Source organism: Ranitomeya variabilis, chromosome 7, assembly GCF_051348905.1.
Source record: "Ranitomeya variabilis isolate aRanVar5 chromosome 7, aRanVar5.hap1, whole genome shotgun sequence".
NCBI lineage: Eukaryota > Metazoa > Chordata > Amphibia > Anura > Dendrobatidae > Ranitomeya > Ranitomeya variabilis.
The window spans coordinates 63,481,463-63,501,138 of record NC_135238.1 but is presented as its reverse complement, the minus strand read 5'-3'; the positions used below and the strand labels follow the sequence as shown (position 1 = coordinate 63,501,138).

The 19,676-nt window shown below is 41.0% G+C and overlaps 1 long non-coding RNA gene across 1 annotated transcript in view; it reads left to right on the top strand.

Moving 5' to 3' along the window:
* Positions 1-18,242, top strand: part of LOC143786028 (uncharacterized) — a 213,503-nt gene extending 195,261 nt beyond the window's left edge. Inside the window, exons 5-6 of the long non-coding RNA XR_013218210.1 lie at positions 7,304-7,382; positions 17,917-18,242. This is a non-coding gene — a long non-coding RNA (uncharacterized LOC143786028). The remainder of the gene's footprint in view (positions 1-7,303; positions 7,383-17,916) is intronic.
* Positions 18,243-19,676: the final 1,434 nt, after the last annotated feature.

Below are 19,676 nucleotides of genomic sequence, written 5' to 3'. Positions count from 1 at the left end.
TGTCAGACACAATGTTCTCCGGAATACCATGCAAACAAACCACATGCTGAAAAAATAATGGAACCAAATCAGAGGAGGAAGGCAACTTAGGCAACGGTACCAAATGGACCATCTTAGAAAAACGGTCACAAACCACCCAGATGACAGACATCTTCTGAGAAACAGGAAGATCAGAAATAAAATCCAGGGAAATATGCGTCAAGGGCCTCTCAGGAATAGGCAAAGGCAAAAGCAACCCACTGGCACGGGAACAGCAAGGCTTAGCCCGAGCACAGGTCCCACAGGACTGCACAAACGAACGCACATCCCACGACAAGGAAGGCCACCAAAAGGACCTAGCCACCAAATCTCTGGTACCAAAAATCCCAGGGTGACCAGCCAACACCGAACAATGAACCTCAGAAATTACCCTGCTAGTCCATCTATCAGGAACAAACAGTTTCCCCACTGGACAGCGGTCAGGTTTATCAGCCTGAAACTCCTGAAGTACCCACCGCAAATCAGGGGAGATGGCAGAAAGAATCACCCCCTCCTTGAGGATCCCAGCCGGCTCGAGAACTCCCAGAGAATCAGGCAAAAAACTCCTAGAAAGGGCATCAGCCTTCACATTCTTAGATCCCGGAATATACGAGACCACAAAATCAAAACGGGAGAAAAACAGAGACCACCGAGCCTGTCTAGGATTCAACCGCTTAGCAGACTCGAGGTAAATCAAATTTTTATGATCAGTCAAGACCACCACGCGATGCTTGGCTCCCTCAAGCCAATGTCGCTACTCCTCAAATGCCCACTTCATAGCGAACAACTCCCAATTGCCGACATCATAATTGCGCTCAGCAGGCGAAAACTTTCTGGAGAAGAAAGCACATGGTTTCATCAAAGAGCCATCAGAATTTCTCTGAGACAAAACGGCCCCTGCCCCAATCTCAGAAGCATCAACCTCAACCTGAAAAGGGAGAGAAACATCTGGCTGACGCAACACAGGGGCAGAAGTAAAACGACGTTTAAGCTCCTGAAAGGCCTCAACAGCCGCAGAGGACCAATTCATCACATCAGCGCCTTTCTTCGTCATATCGGTCAGAGGCTTCATCACACTAAAAAAAATTAGCAGTAAAGCGGCGATAAAAATTAGCAAAGCCCAAAAATTTTTGAAGGCTCTTTACAGATGTGGGTTGAGTCCAATCATGAATGGCCTGGACTTTAACAGGGTCCATTTCAATAGCCGAGGGAGAAAAAATGAAACCCAAAAAAGAAACTTTCTGAACTCCAAAGAGGCACTTAGACCCTTTCACAAACAACGCATTAGCACGAAGGACCTGAAATACCATCCTAACCTGCTTCACATGAGACTCCCAATCATCGGAAAAAAACAAAATATCATCCAAATACACAATCATGAATTTATCCAGATAATTCCGGAAGATATCATGCATAAAGGACTGAAATACCGATGGAGCATTAGAGAGCCTGAATGGCATCACAAGATATTCAAAATGGCCTTCGGGCGTATTAAATGCTGTTTTCCATTCATCACCTTGTTTAATACGCACGAGATTATACGCCCCTCGAAGGTCGATTTTAGTAAACCAACTGGCACCCTTAATCCGAGCAAACAAATCAGAAAGTACAGGTAAAGGGTACTGGAATTTGACCGTGATCTTATTAAGAAGGCGATAATCTATACAGGGTCTCAAGGAACCATCCTTCTTGGCAACAAAAAAAAATCCCGCTCCCAACGGTGACGAAGACGGGCGAATATGCCCCTTCTCCAAGGACTCCTTTACATAACTCCGCATAGCGGCATGCTCTGGCACAGACAGATTGAAAAGTCGGCCCTTAGGGAACTTACAGCCAGGAATCAAATTAATGGCACAATCGCAGTCCCTATGAGGAGGCAGGGAACTGGACTTGGGCTCATCAAATATATCCTGGAAATCCGACAAAAACTCAGGAACTTCAGAAGAAGGGGACGAGGAAATGGACATCAAAGGAATATCACTATGTATCCCCTGACAACCCCAACCAGTTACAGACATAGATCTCCAATCCAGCACTGGATTATGTACCTGTAACCATGGAAAACCCAGCACAACAACATCATGCAAATTATGCAACACCAAAAAGCGAATATTTTCCTGATGTGCTGGAGCCATGTACATGGTCAACTGTGTCCAGTACTGAGGTTTATTCTTGGCCAATGGCGTAGCATCAATCCCCCTTAAGGGAATAGGGCTCCGCAAAGGCTCCAAGGGAAAACCACAGCGCTTGGCAAATTCTAAGTCCATTACGTTCAGGGCAGCGCCTGAATCCACAAATGCCATAACAGAAAAGGACGACAATGAGCAAATCAGGGTAACAGACAAAAGAAATTTAGGCTGTATAGTACTAATGGTAACAGACCTAGGGACCCTCTTAGTACGCTTAGGGCAATCAGAAATAGCATGAGCAGAATCACCACAGTAAAAACACAGGCCATTCTGACGTCTGAATTTCTGCCTTTCTGCTCTAGTCAAAATCCTATCACATTGCATAGGCTCAGGACTCTGCTCAGAGGACACTGCCATATGGTGCACCACCTTGCGCTTGTGCAGACGCCAATCAATCTGAATGGCCAAAGACATTGACTCATTCAGACCAGCAGGCGTGGGAAACCCCACCATAACATCTTTAAGGGCTTCAGGAAGACCCTTTCTGAAAATCGCTGCCAGGGCATACTCATTCCATTTTGTGAGCACTGACCACTTTCTAAATTTCTGGCAGTATACTTCTGCTGCTTCCTGACCCTGACACAGAGCCAGCAAAGTTTTTTCTGCCTGATCCACAGAATTAGGCTCGTCATACAGCAATCCGAGTGCTTGAAAAAATGCGTCAATATTGAACAATGCAGGATTTCCTGGCTCAAGGGAGAATGCCCAGTCCTGTGGGTCACCACGCAGCAAATAAATAACAATCTTCACCTGCTGAATGGGGTCACCAGAGGAACGGGGTCTCAGAGCAAAAAACAATCTGCAATTATTTTTAAAGTTCAAAAATTTAGATCTATCCCCAGAAAATAAATCAGGAATAGGAATTCTAGGCTCTAATACCGGAGTCTGGACAACATAATCTTGGATACTCTGTACCCTTGCAGCGAGTTGATCCACGCACAACGACAGACCCTGAACCTCCATATCAGCACCAAAATCCTGAACCACCCAGAGATTAAGGGGAAAAAAAAGACAAAACAAGCTACAAAGGAAAAAAAAATGACTCAGAACTTTCTTTTCCCTCTTTTGAGATGCATTTAACACATTGTTGGCCAGCTGTACTGTTATGACCTGGTGGTTAAGAGGCCACACTGATATGACCTGGTGGCTAAAATGCAACATGGGACGAGCTCTGAGGAGGTGGTATCTCTACTGACCGCAGTCCCTAATCCTAACAACAACACTAGTAATAGCTGTGGGATGTTCCTGACTCTCCCTAGACACCTCTTCACAGCCTAAGAATTAACTACCCCTAAAGGAAATAGAAAGCTATCTTGCCTCAGAGAAAACCCCAAAAGGAAAGATAGCCCCCCACAAATATTGACTGTGAGTGGAGAGGGAAATGACATACACAGAAATGAAATCAGTTTTCAGCAAAGGCGGCCAATACTAAACTTGATAGACAGAGAGAAAAGGATACTGTGCGGTCAGTATTAAAAACTAAAAAAATCCACGCAGAGTTTACAAAAATGAACTCCACACCGACTCACGGTGTGGAGGGGCAAATCTGCTACCCCAGAGCTTCCAGCTAGCCTGAATATGACATAGTGACAAGCTGGACAAAAAGAGACATATTTGCAAAGCAATAGAGTCCAAAGCAAATGGACAAACAAGAACTAGCAGAAACTTATCTTTTGCTGACAAGGACAGGCCATATGAGAATTCCAAGGAGAGAACCAAATCCAACCTAAGACATTGACAGCTGGCATGAACTAAAGCCCAGAGCAGGTTTAAATAACAAACCCAGGCAAGGCGATCAGTGAATGCAGCTGCTACAGCAACCTAAAGGAGCAGCAGTTCCACTCGAAACCACCAGAGGGAGCCCAAGGGCAGAACTCACAAAAATACCATTAGCAACCACAGGAGGGAGCTCCAGAACGGAATTCACAACACTTTGCCCCATCGACTCTATCCCATCAGCCCCTGAACTCTGCTTCATGTTTTCCATGAATTTTGCCCCCAAGGGACTGTGAGCTTGACGCATGTGCGGAATTGTGCAGTTGAAGGGACTGTTGTTCACAAAAGGGGGATGGGAGGAAACAGACCAATGTTCCAGCCGGGTCAGGACTTTATGGACTCTGTCCTTACCAAAAGGATGAATCTTTGAGGAGGGGGATGAACGACCCGATGTCCCAAACCGGGTTGAAGATAATTGAGTGTGCTCAATTACAGATGAAACATTGCTGTGTGGGCCTAAAGGTCATTGTATTAAAAGGAACATGGACTTGGTTGGACATAAGTTTCAGGGTCTTTACCAAGAGGATCGGTTAATATTGAGTGGAAATAGATGTTTAGTAACCTAACTGTTGTGCAGTAGACTGCTTCGGGGTCTTTGGTGCTTAGTGGTCTTGACTGGTGAAAAACTGTAAAACTTAACTAATGCACAAGAGGAGGAGTTCGTAGGTGCCCATGGACTGTTTGGCAAATGTTATGTTGGCTCATGGGCCCAAAGAACTAAAACTATATATCCCAGTGTCAGTGCCAATCCGGTAATGGACACTATACATCTCTGAAGTCAGAGATCGTTACTTTTATTTGTTTTCTGTGTCTTATGAGAATTAGTGTCTTCCAGGTTCCAGAATGGATGAGAACAACAATGTTCAAAGAGGGGGGGAATGTAAGAGTAATGAACTGAACTATTGTGTTCCTATCCCTGAAAACAACAATAGTGATGTGCAGTATATTATAATGTGAAACAAATACTGAAAAAGATGAACTGGAATAAAAGTTGGTGTGCATGCAGCGTGTAGGCACATGTTCAGAAAGGCCACTAAACAAACAAAATAGGCAAATACCCTGCAGCAAATAAATAAATAGCAATATTGCTTTAAAAAATGGAGTGCTTAATTAACATAATTTTTATTAAATAAAAAAAACATAAAAACCATCCCACTACTTCAAGATGACCCTTTTTGGGATGGTCCCAACTTCTAGTATTAAAACCTTGCCATATGTCAAGTGACATAATGTGAATAAAGGCTGAAAAGGACTGAGAGCAGCTAATGGGCACCCAGCCATGAAAAACTATATGAATCTAATGTCCAGCTGAAGTAAAAGGAAGACCACACCGTTATTTGCACAGAGTGCAAAAAAAGCAAACAAAAACCTAAAGAGATGAACTGGAATATAGCGGATTCACAACACATAATCCCGGGCAGAATCTGTCTAGTGGGTGCAGCCTCGCTCAATACAAGTGTATTGAGTGAGGTCGTGCCCACTAGACGGGTTCTGCTCTGGAGTATGCATATCACATACCTGACCACCATTTTCAGGCCAGAGAACGGCAAATCTTCACAGCGCACAGAGAGTGCACTGGGAGCATTCACAAGACTGCAGTCACACAGAGTGACTGCAGATTTTTCATTTTAGACCGGACAACCCCTTTAAAGCAGAGGTTTGGGCCTATGGGCCTGAGCCAAAGGCAATATATCTCCTTGAGATGTTTATATACTTTGAAAGATGGCGAATGCCAGGATTTCATGCATTGTATGCTCTGCACCAAATATTTGTTTTAAATGTATGACTGCAAATTATTCTTGTAACCTTGTCATAAGTTGTCATTCTGACCCTAAAATATACAATCGCCAATATTTCCAATGAGAAAATATTCATATAAAGAGTCTGTGACATTAAACACTGACTTTCTAAACCACATGTGCACTTGTAAATGATACAATTATATGTGGGTCAGTACCTGGGGGTAGCACTGACCTATTATTTCATATCTTCTGAATTACCTGTTTGGCAGGTTTTTATGTCTGATTGCTGCTACATTGTACAGTTTTTCGCTATATTGTTTAGATCTCTGTGGCAGTCTGGAATAAACTATCTTATCTGAGGCTCATTCTACTGCACCTGTCGTCTTCCATGTTTTACACTGCAGCTTTTCTTTTTCACATAGTCTATTGTGTAGGTAAAATCTAATTTTGATTCCAGCAACAAAACCACTAGATGTAAAACGAAGATTAACATATGAATATAATTAAATGTACCGAATTGTGAGGATTTTGTTATGGCTATGTTGCAGTTTCTGAGCAGACATGTTATGGAGTTGTTGCAACTTTCACCCTATGCCATCACGTTTTGTAATAGCAAAAAAACATATGCTTTAAATAATAAAAATAATCAAAAAGATTTGTAAGACCCTGGTACAGCAGCCATGATGGTAGTCAATGGCTGCCAGAACAGAGCCCTGCAAACCTTCTACTGTCTGACAGCATTCCCAGCACCTCTTCTGATTAGTAGACTCCGCAATGTCATTGCGCTGTGGTGCAATGTTTGCCTGATGTCTTGCTGAGACCACCATAGAGAAGAGTCGCCAGGAAAGCTGGCAAGTAGTAGGAATTTTGCAGGGCTTTGGTCCAGCGGCCACAGACTAGCATTGTGGCTACTGGAAAGGTTCTTGCGAAAACTTTTTCCTCCTCTCCAACAAAAAATAATCATGTAATGGTGGTGGAAGCTCATGGAGTGCTTTCAGACCCTCAAGGGTTAAAAGTGTTTATGTACTTGTATGTGGAACAGATAGAACACCCCATGGGGCTGCAGTTAGCTGGGACAGGGTTAACTGTAGTGGTCAACCCAGATGGGAGGGGGGAACTGAATGTTAGAGGCAGAGGCTGGAAGTGACAGTTCAGTGAGAACAGGAGTGCATATGCAGCAGGAATGTTGGGCTGCTAGGGACAATGTGAGCCTAATAGATTCGGGGCAGCAGATTGCTGTAAATGCCCTTCATGTGATTCCGTCTAATGGCCAAGGGCAACCTCAAGATGGACATCGGGGGCCAGGGGCACACTCAGTTTGCGAAGCTATAGGAAAGGTTGGACTCAAACCACAAGGGGTGGAAGGTATTGCAATCCAGAAATGCTGCTGGAGGTGAGGAAGATCCCCATGGGCTAGGAAAGCCAGAGAGGGATATGCCACCTATTCCGAGAACCAGGGCTAAAGTTGTATCCAGTACCTGTGGGAAAGATGACAACTCGTTGAGCCTTATCCTTTGTACCTGCTTGTAAATACTGTACAGACTGCCATTTTCTAAGTAAACGTTTGTTTTTTATTAGCCACGTGTCTCCTGGATTGTTTGCTGCTCTGGTTCCAGAAGATGAATTCCTGGACTCAGAAGAGGCCTGCAGGCCAGAAGTAAGTGGGAAGCATGACATATACAGTAGCACACCAGGACTGAGACACACCTTGTCTGTAAGATGCCTGAGCGAGTGAGGACCGAAGCTCGCCCACGACTACCTCACTTGGGCATCTTACAATCACAAATCAGAAGTAAAAAATAAAAACGAATTGTTGGAAATAACAGAAGAAAAACATGTTAAATACTGATGACTTTAAGTAGCTGTAATGGAAGAAAATTAATGGGTGTTAGCTATTATTGAGCAGCGTAAATGGCTGCTACTAAGCGTTACAAGAGATTTTACTGTATGCTCAATTAATAAAGAAGCTCTCAAGTGAAAGTCCCTACATTTACAAGGTATTTTAGATTAATGATAATTAGGTTATGGGGCCCCACTCTGGACCAATATTTACCATGCAGTCTGCTTTCTTCTTTGGTATAATGAGGGTTGTCCCTACTTGGAAAAGTTATCACCTCTGAGAAGATGAGTGATAATGTTCTGATCACTGGGGTTTGACCGCTGGATCCCCCAGTAAGGATGGGGCTCTGAAAAGCCTTATAAGAATGGAATGGTGGCTGCCCATGCTAGAGATTGTTGGTGGCTAGTAGGCTTCTAATATCTCTGTATCAATCCAAGTAGATGCCATTGCACAGATTCACTAAGCCTCACTAATAGGGTGGCACTGTTTCTTGATCCTTACAGGACCTTGTGATTTGAATAAAGTACAATCATCCTTACGAACATAAACAGTCACCAGGAAGAGTTTTTTTCCTATTGAGGGCACATGGGCATCAAAGAAGTGACCCTCCATGACTCTTGTGGAAACCAGACTTTCTTATATTAAATGGACAGTTACTGTACTCATCTGAATGGCTGCCATGTAATTCTACATTTCCCCTGTTGTGGGCACTGCAGTTATAATGCCTGTAGGATATGGATTCTTCTAGTAATGTGCGGGTTTCTGGTAAGCCGAAGGTACAACAAAACCTACAATGATGAGTCTGACTACAGTAGTATACTGTTGTAAAAACATACTTTATAGGATCATACATGATTGCACAATAATATAAAAACATTTTAAAAATAGTGGTTCTGTCATCCTTGATAGATAACGTGAGATCTGTAGAATCAATTGTTTATCTGCAGCGAGAATACATAATTATTACAAATAAATACTAGAGTTGATTGAGCAGTGAAATGCTCATGTGCTCGGTACTCAAATCGAGCTCGTTGGATGCTCGGACGTTCTTGACTCAAACAGCGATCATAATGAAAGTGAATCACAGTGTTGGCAAGCTGAGATTCTGGTTTTGGCTTTTACCCTAAGTCATGTAACAAGGGTCATTTAAGGGTCGACATTGAATTTTAGGATTGCTACTTCCTATGGTTGGCACTAGAGTTCTGGCCCTCTGTCTTCTCTGAAGAGACAATTGGCAAAGTCAACCATTTTTCCAGAGGATGGAACATTTTTCTCCCTCTCTCTTCTCTCGCTATCTTCGCCCAGATCGGATAATTCACTTATGGGGATCAGAGCGCTTGAGCACCAAGCGATACTCAACACTACTCGTTACTTGATCAAGCACTCCTATGCTTGATCGAGTATCGAGCAGTGCTGAGCATGCTCGCTCATTACTAAAAATTACAAGTGTATTTTGCATATTATTAGGTAGTAAAATAGAGTCAAGAGAAACTGGTATATACAGTGTCAATGATGATGGATGGCACTCGCCCATTCATGTCTATGGATCCGTGTAACACATCCTACCGCACTCGAATGGCATCTGAGTGTAGTCTAATTTTCACTGAATGGAGAAGCTGTGGAATTGTATTAATTTTTGGTATCTAAGATAATTGGATCACACTGATCAGAGCATAATCAAACCAATTTTCCCAGATGAGAGAAATTCGATCTTGTGACCCTAGCCTTTGAGTATCTGAAAAATCCTTTTATTTTGATCATTTATTTATAGCATGTATTCTGACCTCATAGTCAAAACTTGATCTATGTTACTGCATGTAACAAAATGGCACCCAAGAGGAAAACTTTGGCCTAAAAGAACAGGCGTAGCCATTCGACTTTGCTACGTCAGTTGTCTGCTATTTTGCTTCTCAATTACCAAAAATAGTTTCATATGAAGTTATGAAATTTGCAGAGACAATTGTCTACAGATGACAGCGGACAGCCTGATGTGGAGAGCCAAAAAGGTATGTTTCCTTAATTACAGAAATCTTGATAAATTCACTCTAAAAATAACCCCATCCCAGCAATGTGCCAATGAGAAAAAGAATATGTGTAATGTCTTCAGAACAACTGTAAAATTTCTAGTTTCTGCTGCCTGTGTGTGAGTCGGCCAGAAATGGAATGTAATTTGGAAGTTTCAAACTTTCCACTGTATTTTTGGAAGGGAACAAATTTGTCCAACTTTTAAAGAAAAGTAAGCACAGAAAATGGACAAAATATGAAAAAACTCAGCAATTCCTCCCTGAATCTCACCATTTTTTTAATCTCATTTCATCTCATATTATAACTAAAAGTGAGAAAAATATGAAGAAATCTTCTCTATGTCTCAGGAGATAAGCAATGTCTTCATCCATCTCCTCCTTCTCACTGTCTTATGCCCGGCTGTAAGACAACTGGCTGCAGCAGATGCCTCCCGCTATGCCCTGTCTGCAGTACAAATGATTGGTAAGTCACCTTTTGATGAAGGGACGGAGCTTTAGTCAGCCATCAGCCTAAAAATGGAATTGATCAACATTAGATAAACCTTTATGCAGGATTTCAGACTGTTTCAAGATCATACAGAAAATAGTGAAGACTAATGAACAGTGAGGACAATTATATTTCTTGTTTTATTAATACATTCATTTTTAGGTTTAGAGTTCCTTCAACATTATTCTTTATTGTTTAATCATATAAATTAACTCTTTTTGCTTTTGAGCATCATTTAGTTAATCATGGCAATATCTATCCTAGTCTAAAACATTTGTTATACTTTGGGTTTAGTATTGTATCCTCATTAAATTCTATATGGTACAAAACCAACTTATATGATAATGTGGTTTTGCTGACCCAAACTTAGCTCACCAGTGTTCATAAAACTACCAGTTGTCCAGCCACATTATGTATTCTAAAATGCAGATGTGAATCCAGTCATAAAGAAGCACTCACATCAGAATCTTTATCCTCTTAATATATTGCAGTCATCATATTACACAGCAATGTGTATTTACAATTGCTCATTTTGCCTTTCTACCCAGTTAATTATTTTTTTCCATTAGGCCTATGACATCACGTGATTAAAAACTAACTAGCTGAACCCTTCTAAGCTCTATGTAGAAACAAGAAGTCAATTTTCCCTGTATGAGTCATCACTGCAAAAGTCAATGGTAGGGCGGAGGAGCAACTGGGTCAGGAGTTGAAGACGGGGATGATAAAGGAGAAGAGACTTCCTGTTTCTACATAGAGCAGATAAAAGAGAATAATTATCTTGGTAGAAAGGCAAAATGAGCAATTGTAAGTATACAGTGCTGTATAATATGATGATTTGCAATATACTAAGAGGATAAAAACATTGATGGGAGGAGGACTTCTTTAAAGGGAACATGCCAAGGGGATTTACCCCTATAATGTAACAGGATCACTTTATCAGGCTCCTAGTAACATTTTTACTCATGCTTTAATTACAGCTAAGTCATCATGTAAAGTGTAATCCTGGAATTATGTACTGAAGTAGTCCGGTAGCGCGATCACTCATGCCTACATTTTGCTTGTATCACACCCACAGTGGCAATGATTGACAAACTAGTGGGAGTAGATTTGCCAATCAGAACACTGTGGGCGTGATATAAGTGAAATACGGTGATGAACGATGGCGCTACAGGACAAGTCTAGGTGCACAAATGATTTAACTTTTTTTTAACACACTCTGCAATAATGCTTTGGTGTTATAAAGGAATGGTTAAAACTATTATTATGAGCCTGATAAAGTGGTCCTATGACATAACAGGGGCGAATCTCCTTGACAGGTTCCTCTTAGAAAGGTTGTTTGGGACTTTACAATTGACGGCCTATCCATGGGATAGGTCATCAATATGAGATTGGTGAATCTTACACAAGATATCCACATCAATCAACTCAAATCTGCTCTGACATAGGCTGGATATAACCAATGTATGAGGAGCAACATAGCAATGAATGGAAAATAAAGTGCATTATTCAGCAGTGGTCACTAAGTAATGAACAGGGCTTCCGTGTGTCTTCCATAAATCATTTATCATTTATTTTTTAGAGAGAAAAAAATACAGTACTTGGCAGTGGATTATAGCCTAATCTATGGGATGTCAGGTGTTAGGTCCCTCCGCTGATCCCATAGTGATGACCTATCCTACGAATAGGTCATCAATTTAATATCCAAGACAACCCCTTTAAGCTTCAAGACCTTTAACTAGGTCACACATTATTTCCAAGCTTAAGGGAGAATGCAAATTGGAAAAAAAAAACATGTTTTCTTTCCCATGTCTATGAGCAGTGGCAGAAGCCATGAAAACCAAGTGATGTGCCTCTCCTTCATGTCTAAGTTTACATCCTTTCTAGTTTTCTGAAAATGCATCTGTTACTAAAGCGAAAAAATATTTTTTGACTGGTCTCCTATCAGTCTTTACTTCCTTCTAATATCCTGCCATAGGGACATATGACCACTGCAGTCAAACACTGTCCATAAAGGATCACTGCTGCAGGCAGTGATTGGAGTGGTTACAGTGGTCACATGTCCCTGTTAAGCTATGTTCACACATTGCATTTGTGATGCGTTTTTTTCTGCAGACAAAACCTGCTCTCTTGACAGTGAGAAACTTGCTTCAAAAAAGCAAGTTTTTCTTAGTTTTTGTTGCGTTTTGGTTGCGTTTTTTTCCTTAGTTTTTATCATGCTACATTTGTCTCTTTAGCATGCTGATAAAGTTTAGTGTATAAAAAAATCTGATTTTACTTCATCGGGTTTTGGCACCAAAAATGCAGAAAAACCTGATATCTGCGTTTTTTCTGCCTTTTTGCACCACCTATTACTTTCAATGGGTGAAAGACGTTGAAAAAAGCTGAAAAAATGCTGAAAGAAGTGACAAGATAACCAAGGTATTTCGTAAAATACTGAGGTAAAAAAACCAAGCTGTGTGCATGAGATTTCTGAAATCTCATTGACTTTGCTGGTACTGTAAAACGCAGCGGAAAATTTGCATAAAAAGCATCAAAAACCGCTGAAAAAAAATGCAGCGTATGAACATAGCCTTATTGAATGTCATCGATGAAGCAGGCAGTAGAGACCAGCATGATACTGGGCAATGTTGAAATGGGTACAAAATGGACTGATAAGATGAGTTTAACTAATTTTGTTTATTTATTATTATTTTTTTACCAATTTGATCAATTTGTAAAAACATATTTTTCATCCTACCACATTCTGCAGACAGAGAATTCAGAAAAGACGTATGTGTCTCGAATGCAGTTAACCACCCAGGTTGAAAGAATATATCTACATGAGAGAGCAAGCCCATTCATTCTTTTCTACCAACTTATCGTGCTTATGATTAAACTATAATTAATGAAACCAAAATAAAACTGAAATTAAAGATGAGGCATCACTTTAATAATGCATCTGAAATTTAAAAAATCAGTTCTTAAGGCCTAAAGATTTAGTGTGGATGGCATAGATTGCTGAGATCCGGAGATTGGAATAGTCTGCCTCTGATCTACTGCTCCTCATTAACATGTAATATACATAAATCAGTGCGTATAGAGACACAACTCTAACAAGTTTGTTCCCACTGGAATAAGAGAAATGTCAGAAATAGTAATTGCGAACACAAAACAAGGATAACGTTTCCAAGTTTCGTACAGACTCACTGTGTAGGAAGAGAGGATAGAAATAGTTCTCAACAATGCCCTTTGTTAGAATATAACACTTCACAAGAGTCTTCTAGAATTCACAATATTGCACCTACCACGACACAAATCATATTATTATCCATCACTGTGACATTCGTTTTTTTTATCCAATTCTAATGGTTCCTGATATGTACTGACTCCCCTTGGAAATATACAGCTGGTACGGCATCTTTAGATAAATGTTTCCTGGCAAAAAGTATTTACCACCTCAACCATCTCATTCAGATGTGGATTGATTCTCGAAGCCAATGTTCCACAGCTCCGGTCCTCAAGAGCCACCAATGGATCATGTTTTTTTTAGGATTTCCTTAGTATTGCACAGATGAGAGAATTATCTTCTGGGCAATACTTAGGAAATCCGTCGGTGGCTCTTGAGGACTGAAGTTGGGGAACACTGTGTCTAAGCTATGCATTTGGTGCTGGTCAGATTGGGGTATGGAGTCTAATAGGTCTGCACATTTTCACCTTTTTTATCCTTAAGGCTGTGTGCCCACGTCGCATTTTGTATGCATTTCCGCTGCGTTTTTGCCGCAGCGGAAACGCTTAAATAACGCATTCCCTTGCAATCCTATGGGATTCCACAGTTGCTGTGCCCATGCTGCAGATTTTCCCGCTGCGGAATCGCATAGCGGTAAAATCCGCAACATGTTCATTATCTCTGCGGAATCACAGCAAATGTTCTGTGATGGGATTGCATTAAAACGCTCACTTTACGCATGTGGCTATGCCCACCATGCATAAAGTGAGCGCTACATGTGCGGATGGTACCCAGGGTTTGGAGGCTCTGCTCCAGGCCAGGTACCATATTCCTGTAAAAAAAAAGAATTAAAATAAAAAATAGGGATATACTTACCTTCTGATGGCCCTCGGAGTCCTCCCCTGGCTCTCAGCGATTCATGCGGTGGCTTCCGTTCCCAGTGATGCATTGCATGAATCACCTGAGATGACCTCGCGGTCACGCGACCATGATGTCACAAAGGTCCTTCGCGCAAAGCATCCCTGGGAACGGAACGTACCAGGAGCGCCGCTGTGGAGATCAGGGGTCGATGGAAGTTGAGAATAACCATATTTTTATTTTTTTATTATTTTTAACATTCTATCTTTTACTATTGATGCTGCATAGGCAGCATCAATAGTAAAAAATTGGTCACACTTGTCAAGCACTATGATAAGTGTGACCAACCTGTCAATCACTTTTCCAAGCGATGCTTCAAATCGCTTGGAAAAGCGTAAGCATTCTGCAAGCTAAAAACACTTGCAAAACGCTTGTGTTTTGCAGGAAAACGCATGCGAATTCCGCATGCGTTTTACCCATGGCAGGGAGTTGTGGAAATGCTGCGGACATTTCCGCAGCATTTCTGCAACGTGGGCACATAGCCTACAGGAAATATGAGCTTTACTGCAGAAGGATACCTTAATTGCTGTCTTCAAAATAGTCACAAATTTGTTGCAGTAACTCTAATGAAGTAGAAGCATAGTCAAGAACAATGACAAGGTTGAGAATCAGAAGTAGAACAGGTGCCAAAAGTTGATTCCAAGTGCAGGGCAGAGGCAAAATCTATAAACAATACTAATGTGTAGGATCAACTACGGATCAAAAACAGGAGAAAACAGATAAAAGTCTGGATATGGTATGATTCTCAAAATAGTCCACCAGGCCTGAGGCCATGCTTTAACGACCTGAAGCTGCTGTACATTCGTGACCAAAATTTGTATAAATCTCCAAACGTTTAGCTGTTACAAAGTTTGTTACTTCAGTGTTTTGAGATTTTTTTAGTCAGACGTTTCTACTGTATGGTCACTGAAGTACAATTTAAAGCATTGAATTAGTTTCTAAACCTTTATTGATAAATGCATCACGTTTATGGGAAGACTCAAAATTTATTCTGTTGACTGTCAATTTTCAAGACTTCAGCAATGCGCCCTGGCAGATATAATTCACCTCCTGCAACAAATTCTGACCGATGACAACACATTCTTGCATAATCAGTGCTTGGAGTTTATCACAATTTTGTATTTTTGTTTGTCCGCTAGCTTTTTGAGGGATTGAGATCTGAGGAGATTCCTGGCCATGGACCCAAAATTGCAATCTTTTATTCACTGAACCACTTAGTTATCACTTTTGCCTAGTAACATGGTCTCCTTGATAAAGCGATCAAATATCTAAGCGAAACGCGCGTCGGGGGTCTCTGCTTCCTGATTCCAGCCCGGTGTCCTTGATTAGCCCACTTTATCTGCGGTAAGCACCACCTTTCTGTCTACCATTAGTGACTATTTGTCACTCCATTGCATTTATTAGTTAGGTGGAGCTTTTTTGGCTTTACATACTACCAGTCTGTTTATGTTCACAGACTGGCTCACCTGTTGGGCTGTGCGCACCGGGGGGAATCTGTTTCCGTCTTCCATCCTTACGCACTTGGTATAAACCTTTGTATATCTCCTATTTATATGTGGCTTAATATGTGTATTTACACTTTGAATATTTAATAAACTTATATACCCACTATACTCCCTTTTTCTCTTTTGTCTTCATGGTCTCCATGATGCTGTAAAAATCATTGTTCATCACCCAATTGCATAAGTTATATATTTTTCATCCAAGTAAAGGCAGATAAAGGTTGGACCACTGGCACACGTTTGCAGAGGTTTTCATTGTACATTTCAGATGCATACACCATACATCTACAGATGTGCAAATGTGAACTTAACTTTGCAGTGTTCAATAGTTAATAATTAAAGCAATGATGACTATGTGGTTTCAGTAAGGAAGTGAGGGGTGAAAATAATTCATCAACATACTTTCACAAATATCAATATTTTTGGCCATTATATTTTTTTGCATCCTGCATTTTTCTCCAGTTTTCCATTCTGCAGGGTCTATCTCTAATTTTCAGTTGTCTTTTAGCTAGTGTGTAAAGAGCATATGCTACAATGAATCATCACACAGGGAACATAAACAAAGGGCTTCCTGCTTTCACTCTGGTTAGCACACAGAAGCAGCATGGAGGATATTACACAAACACTACTGAGCAGTGTAGATGTGAATCCAGCACTGAAGCAAGATAAATTGCTTGGTAGAAGATTCAGCATAATCTGATTATACTCTGAATATGCTGAGTGCTTTATCCGTCTCTTTTTCCTCCCATCTCTGTAGAATTTAAAAGTGTAACCTGATACTTTAGCGTGCAGGCAGTCTGTCTTGCTTTGATCAAGACAACTTTGGCTGTTTTTTTACAGTTAATGATTAGTTCAGGAGACAAGTGGAGAATATATTACATGTCTCATATTCACTTGTACAGTACTTTTGATTTATAGTGCTCAGCATAAATGAATACATCCCCTTTGAAAAGTTAGATTTTGATCAATATCTCACTAAGCACATAAACAATTTCTAAAATTTTGTCAAGACTGAGTTTCATGGAACACTCTTTTAATCCATAACATAAAAATAAGGTTAATAATATAACTTTCAGTGCAAAATCTTATTCTTTTATACAAATTAGTTGATGTAAAAATCTACTACAGTTAGTATTTTTTATGACTTCCATGATTTTTAATGTCATAACCAAGTCTTCTAGTCATGGAATGAGCAAGTTGGCGATATATTACAACATTTATCATTTTCCATTCTTCAATTATGGGCTCTTTTAGAGCATGGATGCTGAAAGGAGAGTGGTGCTAAACTTGTCTCTTCAAAATTCCCCATGGGTATTAAGTTGGGTTCAGATCAGGGGACATACAGTACTTGGCCACTGATTCACTTTCACCCTGTTTTTCTTCAGAAATGCAACCACGGACTTAGATGCGTGTTTTGTTTCATTGTCATGTTGGAAAAGTGCACATCTACCAAAGACATGGAGTGATGGTAGCATCTTCTATTTCAATATAGAGCAGTACATCTATGAATTGATGTATAATCAATGAAATGTAGCTCCCCAACACTGGAAGCACTCAGATATGGACACTGCCACCACTATGTTTCACTGTAGGCACCATGCATTTTTCTTTGAACTACTCACCTTTGCAATGCCATATAGATTTGAAGCAATCAGCTAAAAAAAATTGATCTTGATCTCATCACTCCAGCGTAGAGTCCCAGTAGTCTTTATATTTTTCAGCATAGCTCCTGACAAATTATAGGTAGGCTTCTTTGTGCATAGGCTTTAGGAGAGCCTTCCTACATGAATGAAACCCATGTCTGCAATTCCTCGGCAGTGTATGCCATATTGTGTCATGGGAAACACTTACCCCGGTTTTGCTTTCTACTTCTTTAGCTAACTTAGGTGAACTTGCATGTTGATTTAATTCAACCCTTCTCATCAGAAGTAATTTCTTTTTGGTGTTAACTTCTGTTGTCGACCTGGAGATCTCAGTGAGATATTACTTTTTTTTCTAAAGTAATCTGACTGAATTAAAGCTTTGCTGATCTTCATGTAGCCTTCACCTTTATTGTGTAAAGATTAGTGATGAGCGAGTGTATTCGTTGCTAGGGTGGTCTCCGAGTATTTGTAAGTGATCAGAGATTTAGTTTTGTTGAAGCAGCTGCATGATTTATGGCTTTTTAATTTTTGCATTCATGGTTTTAATTTATTTTTTTCTGTTTTTATCTTAGTAACACCTTTCATCAACGGGCCCTCCCTTTATCCCGGTTCCATATGGAGTAAACATTCCTCCCATATCCTGTTGTTCGAAAACATGGATTGGTGACAGCTCTGAGCCAGCCACCTTTTTCTTATTGGATACGCTATGGACTATGTGTATATATAGATATAAGGGTTGTATGTGCATACTTTTTTGTTGTATTATGTATACCTCTTCATATAATATTGGTTTACATGTGGTTGGGCGGGTGTCGTTCATGTTATCTTCATGCCATGTACTGCTGTTTTCCCTTCCCCCCCCCCTCCACCTATGTACTGCATCCTAGTGGATTATAATGTTGGGGGTTTATTAGGGGTTAAGGTATTTATTTGTAGGCAGTATGGCACTTTTTGTGCCATGATATGACACCGTAACACCCTCTTTACCACATGTCACTTTGTTACCACTCGTGCATCCTTTATACATGCACACTTCCTATTTAATTGGCGGCCACATTATTCTTTTCATTTGCTTACCCGTGCGGCTGTGCGCATTGTGCTGTGTACGGGCGGCTCTGGTTTGTGGGCGGGCGTCTAGGTGCCCTGTGCGCGATCCCCAGGTTTTCTGCCTGGCGCTTGCGCACTCGGCCTGACGCCCGGCCCCCATGCCTGACCCGTCCATCGCAGTGCGCATGCGCCGCTGGCGTCACTCAGATTGGCCAGAACCACACATGTGACCGGGGTCGGGGGGGTTATTACAAGGTCCTGCACTGCCGCACATTCAACCCCTTGAGAAAGCGGCGCTTTAGAGCCACGAAACGCGTGTCGGGGCGCTCTTCTGTTCCGGCAGGACCCCCCTCCTGTGCCCTCCATCGGTAAGCCTACCTGTGATACTTACAACGCTACTATGCATTACATGCCACCATTATTATAGCCTGTTTTTTGGCCATTGTACTGACTTAGACACATCTAGGTTTGCCTGCCACTTTACCTTCAATGTGGGTTTTTTTACTTTTTTCTGTTTCCCCTTTGTTATGGTTTATGTGTGTACATATGGGGGTAACGGGGGGAAGTCCCTTTCCTGTGCTTGACTGGTCAATGCCCATCACTGGAATGTATTACTATTTTAACACTTTTGTATTAATAAAGACACTTGTTTAAATATATCTATACTGTATGCTCCTTTTTCCTCCGGTTCACATATGTATTTCATGGAGCTTATTTGATTTGTCTGGGGGCACTTATCGTTTGTGTGCTCTGGTTCAGACTATCGTTATGATATTGGGATTTCTGTTAATAATGATTTACGGCTGCTAGACAGGCTGAATACATGTGAGGAATGCCTGGTTGCTAGGGAATCCCCACATGTAATCAAGCTGTCTAGTAGCTGTAAATCATTCTGCTGAGGTGACAAAAACTAAATCTCCGAGCAGTCATAAATAATCGGAGGTCACCCGAGCGTGCTCAGGAAATCCCGAGCAACGAGTACACTCACTCATCACTAGTAAAGATATAATTTTCTCTCTCAGGTCTTGTGACATTTCTCTTCTATGTAGTGCCATTACAGTGACAACATAAAATGGGGAGGGGTTTCCTTCCTATTATAGTCAACTGTCTACTGCCCACTTATTTAATGAATGATTAGACTTATCTGTGGTTGAATTCTTGTTAATTAGAATTTTGTAGTCTAAACTTTAGCTTTGCTCCAAAGTCTTTCATCGGGGTGTTCTCACATTTACAGCACGGTCATAAATGAATTTGTTAGGAAAATTATTTTTTTTAGGTGTACAAA